A 12,672-nucleotide genomic window follows, 5' to 3' on the forward strand; every position below is an offset into this window, starting at 1 on the left:
GTTAGAGAGTAGTGTCAAATCTTACTGTTTGGTTAGATAACAGTGGTTAATTACTGTTTGGTTAGATAGTAGTAGTTTAATACTGTTTGGTTATATAGTAGTAGTTTATCACTGTTTGGTTAGATAGTAGTAGTTTATATCTGTTTATTTAGATAGTAGTGTCAAATTTCACTGTTTGGTTATATAATAGTAATTTATCACAGGTTAGATAGTAGTGTCAAATATCACTGTTTGGTTAGATAATAGTAGTTTATCACAGTTTGGTTAAACAATAGCAATTTATCACTGTTTGGTTATATAATAGTAGTTTATCACTGTTTGGTTAGATAATATTAGTTTATCACAGTTTGGGTAGATAGTAGTAGTAGTGTCAAATCTCACTCGTTCGTTAGATAATAGTAGTTTATCACTGTTTGGTTAGATAGTAGTAGTTTATTACTGTTTGGTTAGATAGTAGTAGTTTAACACTGTTTGGTTATAAAATAGTAGTTTATATCTGTTTGGTTAGAGAGTAGTGTCAAATCTTACTGTTTGGTTAGATAACAGTAGCTTATTACTGTTTGCTTAGATAGTAGTAGTTTATCACTGTTTGGTTAAATAATAGTAGTTTATCACTGTTTGGTTAGATAATATTAGTTTATCACTGTTTGGTTAAATAATAGTAGTTTATCACTGTTTAGTTAGAGAGTAGTGTCAAATCTTACTGTTTGGTTAGATAGTAGTAGTTTAACCCTGTTTGGTTATATAAAAGTAGTTTATCACTGTTTGGGTAGATAGTAGTTGTTTAACACTGTTTGGTTAGATAGTAGTAGTTTATATCTGTTTGTTTAGATAGTAGTGTCAAATCTCACTGTTTGGTTAGATAGAAGTAGTTTATATCTGTTTGTTTAGATAGTAGTGTCAAATCTCACTGTTTGGTTATATAATAGTAATTTATCACGGGTTAGATAGTAGTGTCAAATCTCACTGTTTGGTTATATAATAGTAATTTATCACAGGTTAGATAGTAGTATCAAATATCACTGTTTGGTTAGATAATAGTAGTTTATCACAGTTTGGTTAGATAGTAGTAGTGTCAAATCTCACTCGATGGTTAGGTAATAGTAGTTTATCACTGTTTGTTAGATAGTAGTAGTTTATTACTGTTTGGTTAGATAATAGTAGTTTATCTCTGTTTGGTTAGATAATAGTAGTTTATTACTGTTTGGTTAGATAGTAGTAGTTTAACCTGTTTGGTTATATAATAGTAGTTTATTACTGTTTGGTTAGATAGTAGTAGTTTAACAGTGTTTGGTTATATAATAGTAGTTTATCACTGTTTGGTTAGATAGTAGTAGTGTCCAATCTCACTCGTTGGTTAGATAATAGTAGTTTATCACAGTTTGGTTAGATAATAGTAGTTTATCACTGTTTGGTTAGATAGTAGTAGTTTATATCTGTTTGGTTATATAATAGTAGTTTATCACTGTTTGGTTAGATAGTAGTAGTTTATATCTGTTTGGTTATATAATAGTAGTGTATCACTGTTTGGTTAGATAGTAGTTGTTTATATCTGTTTGGTTAGAGAGTAGTGTCAAATCTTACTGTTTGGTTAGATAACAGTAGTTTAGTACTGTTTGGTTAAATAGTAGTAGTTTAACACTGTTTGGTTATATAATAGTACTTTATCACTGGGTGTGGTTTTTATAGAGACAAGATTACACAAAATGTTAGATTTCAATAGTAAATAAAACCAAAATTAATAGTAACAAATGTTTGTATTTCTTGCCTTTGACGTTCATATGTCATGCAGTGCTGTAGCCTACAGAGTGCATAATTATTCTTGTACAAATTACAGCGTTAAGCGTCCCATATGTGACACCGTTTTAGTGTCTTCTAACTGACTGACAGACTGTATAGTGGTGCTAGTGGTAAATAAGGTTACTCTCCAGGCGGCTTTTGGAAGGAAAAAAAAAAAGTTTATAAAGAGGCAAGTTTTGACACTTTCACATTTCCTCCTCAGTCCAGTTTACTTTGATATTGTTTCTATTTATATTAAGTGTTTGTGAAAATAATTTTTAAAGACCTGCATACTGACTTATCTTTATGTTTATTTGTTTTTAAATTTCATGCAAAGCTACTCAAGAGCCGTCCCTAATTCTGAGGCGATAAACGAGAGATTAGACAGATAGCTAACGCCACCCTCCGTCAACATTTGGGCTAACCACCGAGCACTTATCTTTATGCCAACGTAAGAATGGAGTCTTTAACGGAAAAAGTAATTAATGATCGAGTTATAAATATTGGCATAAAATATACTTTAAACTCATGTGTTTTGGATCATTACTTAAAAGTCGAAACTTGTGGCCTACCATAGAATATGTTTAGAACAAAATGTAAGAAAAATCATTCATAAACATTGCTACATAATAACAAACTTTGACTTAGTGCATGATGACAACAGGTATTTTAACAGTTATACCTTCAATTCCGTTTCATATAAATTCAATTGATTTAAATGTCTGCCAAATTAAAACGTCATTTCGTCCATCTAACTTAAACTAATAATAAATAATTAAGGTATAGAGAAATAAACATTCGTTTACCTGAGTGAAACTCTTCTTACCCCGCTGCTAAAGATTCTTTAGGCGATCTCTGTCACATGCAGTTTATATAAGTTTGGGCTTTAATTTATTTGCTGATGAATTTACTGAGTCTGTTTTGTATATTGTACTCTTATTTATACATATTACAAGCAACTTCTAGATTCTTAACTTACAAGTTACGTGAAATGTACAGATGACATCATGACACGCTCCTTCAATCAACAAAACATCTAAGTTGAAATATTAAAAATATAGCTTACGTATGTTTGTTTGCAATAGAGCAAAGCCATATTAGGCTTACCGCTGTCCGATAGAGGGACAAACATAGTTTAGAAAAAATATGTATACATAATGTATTTCAGTACACACATGAAAATTTATTACAAACATTGGCATTTTAATTAATACTTCATTATTCTTCTCCATTTATGTCTGATGAATAAAATATCACTCTATATATTCAAAACATGTAGCAGTTTGAAACTAAGACTCTTCAAATTGTATTTTGTATTTTTATTTTATGTTCTGTGGATTATGTTATTCGTTAATTATAATTGTGTGAAACATTATATTTGGCGTATTAAATATCACCCTTCACAATCACTCTGACCTTTAGGGTCCTTTTTTTGTTTTCTATGCTTAAATATATCTTCAAAGTGAAAACTTTGGAACAATAGATTATTGAAAACACAATTTCTAAATTATGTTGATAATCTGGAAAATGATCATAGTTTAGTGATGCTTAACGTGTACGGTGCCTTGCAAAAGTATTCACCTCCCTGCAAAGTTGCCACATTTGTTGCCGTCTGAGCTTGCAATCATGAAACCTTCAAAGGAAATTTATATTTAGAATCCACATAGTCTACTCTAAACAAAGAAAGCTATAAAACACTGATATTATGCAAGTAAGTTAGATTTTCAAAGAAAATTAGAATATTCTCCATTGGAAAAATATTCAACCTCTTTGCTACGGCAACCCTATATCAGTTCAGGTGCTAAAGATTAGTTTGAAAGGCCACAAAATTAGTGTAATGGTCTCTGTCTGTGTGTAATCAAAGTGGTTTAACTTGACTTCAGAGTAAATGCTTGCCTTCAAGCCACAACTCAAATAGTGATAAGACAAATCAACCATGAAGACCAAGGGGATTTCTAAACAAGTCAGGGATAATGTGGCAGAGAAGCACAAATCAGAAGAAGGTTACAAGAAAATTTTAAAGTAGCTGATTATCACGTTCAGTACGGTGAAGGCTATAATCAAGAAGTGGAATGTGCTTCATACTCCCCAGTCACTACCCAGATCAGGCCGCCATTCCAAACTAAGCAGCAGGGCATAGGAAACTTGTTAGGGATGCCACTGTGAAGCCAACGATGACTTTGAAAGATTTGAAAAATTCCATGTCTGAGATGGGAGTCAGTGTTCATACATCGACAAAATTCTGGTCCCTACACAAAGCTGTCCTGTATGGGTGAGTGGCAAGAAAGAATACATTACTAAAAGAGAATTATCTTAAATCTCGTATGTAGTCTGCGACAAAGCATGTAAATGATACTGCAGAAATGTAGCTTTTTCGTCTAAATTAAAAGCGTGATATCTGTCACAAGCCCAACACACAGCACATCCCCCATCCTAACTGTCAAGCATGGTGGTGGCAGCTTCATATTATGGGGATGCTTCTCATCAGCAGGGACAGGGAAGCTTATCAGGATTAAGGAGAAGATGGATGGTCCAATGTTCAGGCGAATCCTTGAGGAAGACCTGCTTGAATCAGCCAAGAATCTAGAACTGGGTCGAAAAATTCACATTTCTGCGGAACAATGACCAAAAGAACAAAGCCAAAGCCACACTAGAGAAGAAAAAGAAAAAAGTGAATGTCCTGGAGTGGCCCAGTCAAATTCCTGACTTGAATTCAATATAATAGTTATTACTAGACTTGAAGAGTGCAGTCCATCAATGATTCCCAAAGAACCTGTCAGAATTAGAGCAATTTTCCCAGGAAGAATGGGTGAAAATTGCACCATCCCACTGTTCAAATCTGGTACAGATCTATCCCAAACGACTAACAGCTGTAATCAGAACTTAATATAAGTCCTTCGCAAAATAACAATATGAGTAGTATAGCTAGAAGGAACAAGAGAGCACACAATAAAAACTTTTTCTGGAGCACAGTTAGAGCCGCATGTAACGAAAGCTTGTATTACTAAAATTTACAACAGTTAAAATTGTGGTATGCATCCCACTATGGCCAGTGTTTTAAACACAAGTTTATTATTCTGTTACCTGCTATTATTGCTATTATTACTATTATTCTGTTCTGAGTTTCAAATTATCTTCCTTTTCTTCTTTATGCAGAAAATTATTGTGGAGAGAACACACGTGAAAATAAGATAGTTAAGCTCTGCTTTGGTTACCCAATTTTTAGCTTACAGACTTACTGCTGAGCCACTGGAATGTTCTAAAAAGAAAAAGTTGAGAATTTAATTTTTAGAAATTTCGCACAATGCTAGGCAAGCTATCTGCGGTTAACCGTCTCACTTTTGAACTGGCTCAAGGGAATGCAAATATTCATCATCCTCCACTGCTACCTCTGGAGCTACTCTTGTCTGAACAAATAGTGGGATGTGATCGTCACTTTTAAATCACAGTAATAGTCCCAAAGTAAGGAGCGCATTTTTATAGCAATAGGGTGTAAAACATTAACCCTCGGATTCACAGTCCGAACATGCGAATATTTGGGTTACAAGTTTCAAAAATAACCTGTTTTACACAATCGAGAGTTAACACGCCTTTTGAAATCACTTATTTTATCTGGGAAATCATTTGTTTTAACTCAAACTCTTAAGAAATATTTACGTTTTTAAATTTATATTTTTACAAATGACAAAATAATTACAAAATATAAAACATAAACTATTCTTATTATTTTTATTGTATGTAAATTACAGCAAAACAAAAACGATTTCTTTTAATAGCAATGCAACTTTAATCTACCGTGGACTATAAACCTCTTATACAATATTTCCATCAGTTGATAGTCCGTGTGACGTTATAAGATTAATGATATACAAAAACATTAAGACCGGGTGTGTCCAAACGGTTAGCGTGTTACACTAGATATACGAGTGTATATCTATTGTAGTTGTATTACTTGTGACTTTCATAATTATTTCTAGCGCTGTATATACGTAAGTTAGACGATAAAACAATAAGATGTTTTTAATTTTTGTTGTTAAATCATACTGTTTTTGAAGAAATTATAGATTAACTAAATCAAATTCACTTATATATTCTCGATATATTTAATATTTCACCATCAAATAATAACCCTATACTTATTATCTAAATAAGATTAACACTTGTAAAATATACAATACTCAAGAACTTTGAGGGTTTAGTAAGAAATTAATGAAAAAATAGTCACCTAGTCATGTAAGAGTGATTTACCTTACTCATATAATTACGAAAACAACTGTTTTTTTTTTCTGTCAACATGAGCAATGTACATCGAAGTCGATACTTAATGTTGATCACCATCTAACGGTAATACATGAAAACAATTTGTTGTACAAATTTTAAGAAAAACGTTGGTTTATATAAAAATTACTGAAAGTAAGGTTTGAAATATAACGAACACTCGAAACAGTGGCTTGGCCTGCAGGAAGTCTCATTATGAATACTATTAACGCTGTGTGATTATATGCAAGCTGAAAGCGACAAACGGAAACTAAATAACTTGTGTGAATATTACGGAGTGATACAGAACACTTGGAACAATATTCCACAATCATATATGTGACGACTGACTTAGATTTCAACTTTAGTTTCTTATTTGCAAAGTATTTTCACACAAAGAACACTTAACCCGTGTGTAACTAAAAAAGAAATGGACAATCCGACAAATAAAATCTTTATGGGTTTTTTTTTCGACTTATTTAGGTTTGAAGTATGCAAGCTCAATTCGTTCAAATCACTTTGTGAACATGCATCCAGATGTTTCTGTATATTCAGCTAAGTTTGCCTTCATTACAACTTTACATTCACTTTGCTTTGCAACAATTTAGCTTCGTTTCATTCCATAGACTACTACGAACACCTTTTATCCACTTTTTTATTTACCATGGGTTTTATTCTTCGTGTCACCTGGTAAAACAGCGGCAAGTTTTCGGATTTACAATGCTAAAATCAGGGGTTTGATTTCCCCTCAGTGAACCCCCCAGTGGCACAGCGGTGTGTCTGCGGACTTACAACGCTAGAATCAGGGTTTCGAAACCTGTGCTGGGCAGAGCACAGATAACCCATTGTGTAGCTTTCTGCTTAATTACAAACAAACAAATAATCCCCTCAGTGGCCACAGTAGATAGTCTATTGTGGCCTTGTTATAACAAAACACACACATACTTATTCTTCGTTTTTGTAAGTTTCTTTGTTTCAACTCGTAAAACCGTGTCATACAAGGAACGCTCATATAATGCCTACAAAAAAGCCTAGCTTAATTGGCGTGCATGAAAATGATAAAAACAGGAAATTTAAAGCGAATGGTATGAGACCTATCGCTGGTCGCGGCTAGTATTTAATAGTTCATCATCAAAAACTAAACCTGCATCTGTTATTTAAGTAAGATTAACATTCTGGAAGCAAACAAAAGTCAAGAACTTTGAGAGATTAATAGGAACACTTATATAAAAAACAGTCACTAAGTCATCTGAGAAAGGTTTATGTTACTCTTATAACGACAAAAATATTGTTGTTTTACCTGATCATACACAATGTTCATCGAAGTCAGTACTTAATGTTATGCACCGTCTAACAGTAATAAGGGCAACAAGTTGTGTTACAAATTTTAACGAAAAAGTTGGTTTATATAAGTAAGTTTTGAAACATAAGAATTTTGGCAGTGAGTTTGTCGCGAGTCTTAAGAACAAAATAATAGCATGTAAAGATATTTTACCACACATTTGACCTACAACTACGTGGAGCTTCTTCCAAATAAATATACATTTGAAACTGTTTCTATTGGTATCAATGAAATAAGGATGTATAATTATGATGTCAGAAAAACAGATCCACTTTTCGAAAGCGCTCGGGTTATAGGATTTGTATCATTTTGTATAAGAAAACATAAAATATAGTGTTATAATGTAATTTGAAGATTATGTTATTTTGATTTGCTCATTACTAGGTGTGTATATACATTTTTATTTCTGATCTACGTAGGTAGCTTGTTTCCTGGTTAATATGTATAAAGGTAGTAAGGTCAAAACTAGCTTCTAAATCAATAACTGATGGAAAATGCAACAGACGTGAATTGCTATATGAGGGCCCCCCCAGTGGCAGAGCGGTATGTCTGCGGACTTATAACGCTAGAATCCGGGTTTCGATACCCGTGGTGGGCAGAGCACAGATAGCCCATTTTGTAGCTTTATGCTTAATTACAAACAAACAAACAGCTATATGAGGTGTATCTGGAACTAGGATTTCTTTTAAATCTATATATTATAACGTATCAACTCTATACGGATAACGAAAAATACAGGTGATAAAATATAAACCAAATATATTTATTATTTCAATAACTTTCTCGAAATTATTATCTAGTTTATTCATTTTGTTCAGATAATGATCAACATTAGCTGGATATCAATACATACTTACCTATTCTTTGTTTGCTATGAGAAAAATAATGGTAAATATTTTTTTCATTCTGAGAAAGTAGATACCAAAGTTTTCATAATTTATTATTTTAAACTGATCAAACGCACACGTGACACATTACTTTATAACATTACTTAACTCTGTGTTCTCTATTTTTCGATGGTTCGGCGATTAGACAGAGGACTTACAACGCTTTGTGCTTTACATCAAACAGTTAATCAAACTACTGTTTAAATATTTCCTAAATATGATATATACATTCATTTGAAATTATACTAGACAACTTTTATTAATCTATTTCTAAGGTTTGAGAATTATAGTTTTGTGCTACGTTTTGTTCCTTCGGTTATAATGAAAGTAATATAGAAGGTTACTAAAGTACACGAGCGTTTTATGGTTTTGTATTAAAATCTTATAGAGCCTTGAAAGTTCTACAGACTTTCTATAGAATTGCCTAACGTACTAGCAATGCATATGCTCTTATGGTATTAAATAAAATCTCCTTCCTGGGAATGTATATACACTCACATGCCCCCCAGTGGCACAGCAGTATGTCTGTGGACTTACAACGCTAGAAACCGGGTTTCGATACCCGTGGTGGGCAGAGCACAGATAGCCCTTGTGTAGCTTTGTGCTTAATTAAAAACAAACAAACAAATATACACCCACTCATGCTTTAAAAAAAGGACTAAGTTTATTATAGAAACAAAATACCACAACAATTACTTCTCCTTTACCAAAGTGTAATAAATGTTTGTTTATCAAGAGGATTGGAAGACAGACGAGAGAATATCTCCGTGATTTGCAGTTTCTTTTGAGAGGGGGCCGAACGTATATAAATAACCACAAACACATGATAACATCGCCGAACTATGATTAGTTAAAATACATTAGTGAATTAAAGAAAACGAATTCAGCCTAATTTGGGCCAAGCACACAATTATTAAACATAAAAGTTAGCGTTACAATAGTGTAGCTATTTATAGGTTTTGGATTTCAGATACTGATAGCAATGAAGGGCGACACACTTATGCAAAATCTAACTAGTTATGGAAACTCAAAATACAAAAGAATAAAGCATTACACATGAAGATTTTAAAATTTATAAACATTTTTCTTCTCATAAAGTTCAGGCTAATGTTAAGTATCAACACAAATTTATAAATAATGCTTGGAGACGGCTTGAATGGGTAATGAAGAAAAGCTTTAATATAAGTTTAACATAACAGCAAATGTACAACGTTTCGACAAGGTTTTGTTATCATCAGCTACAAGTAGTTTACACTGACACAGATATATATATATATATATACAGTATGGAACAAAAAGGTCACATGACTGGATACTTTCCAAGACTTAGAAGAGATAACTTGGCACCCCAGTGTGTTGGTTTAGAATAGGGTTGTTTTGTTCAATTAAGATGGATTCCTTGATTTATCGTTTGTTTATGTTTTGGTTCTTTGTTTAAAATTACCGTGTGTTTAACAGATATACTATGGGTTTTTTTTTGCTGCAATGGTGGAAAGCATGGGACGGTTTTTTATTGTGTTCTGTGAATCTGGTTTCTCCGGTGTAGAATTCTGGGCAGTTATTGCATCTTATTTTGTAAATGACGTTGGTATTGTGTGATTCTAAATACATTTTGTTTAGTAACGATTTTAATTTAGGGCCGGGTTTTTGAGAGAATTTGACGTTGACAGGAATATTGTGTTTAATGGCTAGTTTTGTCCAAGTGTGGATAATTCTTGAGCTGGTTTCAGGGATAAAATTTATAAAGAGGGATCACAAGTTTGAATCTTTGTTTATGCAGCTCTTGTGTTTATTGTATCGCTCAGGTATGTATTCAAAACATGTGTTATAGTAATTACAGATTACTATTTGGTTCTTGTTTAAATGGAAGATCTCTCGCAAATAATGAATGTTGTACTGATAAAATATCCACTGTCTATTAGAAACGAAATGGTAAGACGATGAAGACGTTTTCAATAATTAATAGAATATATGAAGCTTAAACTATTATTCTATTTACAAATTTTCCCTGCATTAAACCGATTTCAGAGAATTCCATCTGTCATTAGTAAACCACACCAATACCACACATTTAACAAAGATTACGACTACAATAAGCTTTATGTTTTTTTTATTTGATCTTTTGCAGAGAATTAAATGTTATGTTACAGTCACACACGTATCAAATCTTTGTGGTTGTTGTCGTCATACTATTATTCATCGTATCTAAAAGTATTATGTAATATATGACATTAAGAAAAAAAACAATTTTTCCAAAAGTAACATATTTATTTGGTGCATATTAGAATACAGTTTTAATGATTAAAAAGTTAACATTTTGTCATTTATCAAAAAATGTATCGTACACAATCATTAATATTTCTTGAAGTAAAACCCGTGAATTATTTCATCAAAAGAAATAAAAGAGATATAAAACTCTTTTTTACTTCAAAAAATTAAGAATTGAAAATCGTCCCATACTCCATTACCAATCAGTGTCGCACTTGACAGCCAATGATCATGTGTTTCACTGGGTGGGTTATCTTCGTAGAACTTGCTACCTTCAATTCCAAACAGGTTCCTACTGGACTGAAGAACAAATACTTGAATGTATCCCATCCTCCGCGACCAATATTAGAAGCTCATGCGAGCCAGTTTTCTTGGTTTGAGGAAGGAGGCAATGCTTTATAGAACTGTCGATCTTGCACCCTGTACAACTGTCCGTTAGGGTGGAAGAACAAAATCTTTAATCCATTCCAACCAGCACTTCCAATTTCTGTTGCTTTTGCCATCCAATTATCACTAGAAGATTGAGATTTGTAGAGTTTGTCGTTTGATACAGCATACAAGTATCCATTTGGATCGAAAAACAAGAACTGGAATTGATTCCATTCACCATTTCCGATTTTCTTTGCTCTGCCTATCCAATTTTCATTTCCATGTGTAGGAGGAGTACCTTTATATATCTTATCGTTTAAAACACCGTACAATTCACCTTCAGGGTTGAGGAAGAGGAATTTAAAATGGCTCCAACCGGCCATTCCTATTATTGTTGCCCTTCCTAACCAGTTGTCATTTGTATTTTGAGGATGTGTGGCTTGATAAAACTTGTCATTATATACCCCATGAAGCGGATTTTCTCCTCCTCCTAATATTCTTCCATCTTAATATAAAGTGTACAGGAGTACAAAAATAAGAATTTAAAAATCCAGATTAAAAATAATAGGAAACTGACCACAATAGTTTAATCAATCTAAAAAGTGAAGATTTAAATAATTCAAAATGACCATGAAAGAAAATTTTTGCGGCTTAGTTGGTTTCGATTTATTTATCTTTATTTATTCAGAAACTGTTTTGGAGCACGTGTTTTAAGACAGACTAAAGCAAAATACACTTTTAAAGAATGTAGGCAGCGTTATACTATTCATCCACTTTGATTAAACCTAAGTATGTTTGTCTATTATTTACTGTTCAAATAAATCGTAACTTCCGACTACATGCTGCTGTGATAACTTATAGCAAACTGGAATTTGTCTCTTCTAGAAATTTTTTAAGCACTAGTTGAATATAGACATTTTCTCAATCGATTTCCAAGTAAAAGATTTCAACGTGAAATATAAATTGTTGAAGATTAATTATATCTGTGACGGATTTATTATTATATATATTTATTTTAATATCGATGTTTGTTTAAATTAAATTTATATTTAGAAATGTACATAACATATACTGATAAATATGTATTGAGAAACTCCCGCCTATTCTCTATAAAGTTGTAGAAGATTCTCGAGTGTAAGAATCAAGTGTAGCTTTGTATTGTTACGTAATCTGAATTTTCGAGAAACTCTCTACACGCCTATAAATATAACCAACGCGACGCGCCAAAAAACAGTATCTATTATTAGTTTGCTATAGTCAGTGCGCTATAAACTTCGGAAGCAAAAACTATAATTGTGATTAGCGCTTATGAATCGGAAACTTCAGATATTTGACCAGGAGCATTTACAAAGTTCGAACATTATAAATCATTTAACTTCAGTGGATTCTCATCCGACATCAGTATTTTTACGAAAACATTATACAACTTCATCGGTGGATAACTTAGCGTGCGTGGCTGTTGAATAACGAAGGACACAGAGCTTGCTAGCTCCCTATTAAGTAAATTGTTATCTACGTCAACTCGTAATTAACTCGCTCATCGTGAACCCTGATAAGATATTAAGGAAGTTCCAGACTAGAAAGAAGACTTTATATTGCCTGTAAGTTTGTAAAATTTTTGTATATACATCAGTTTTGTAATCACCGTTATTATAGATTGTATTGTTGTGTGTATATTGAAATATATTTGTATTAAAAAAAAAACTGTGCGTATCAATCTTGTTGGCAAATATCATAAACCGACTGTATATCGGCTTTTACTTAACTGCT

General features: G+C 32.5%; 1 pseudogene; it reads right to left on the reverse strand.

The window, feature by feature from the left end:
- Positions 1–10,692: 10,692 nt before the first annotated feature.
- The window catches only part of LOC106478527, a 7,818-nt pseudogene continuing 5,838 nt past the window's right edge, over positions 10,693–12,672 (reverse strand).

This window comes from Limulus polyphemus, unplaced genomic scaffold (genome assembly GCF_000517525.1).
Source record: "Limulus polyphemus unplaced genomic scaffold, Limulus_polyphemus-2.1.2 Scaffold221, whole genome shotgun sequence".
NCBI lineage: Eukaryota > Metazoa > Arthropoda > Merostomata > Xiphosura > Limulidae > Limulus > Limulus polyphemus.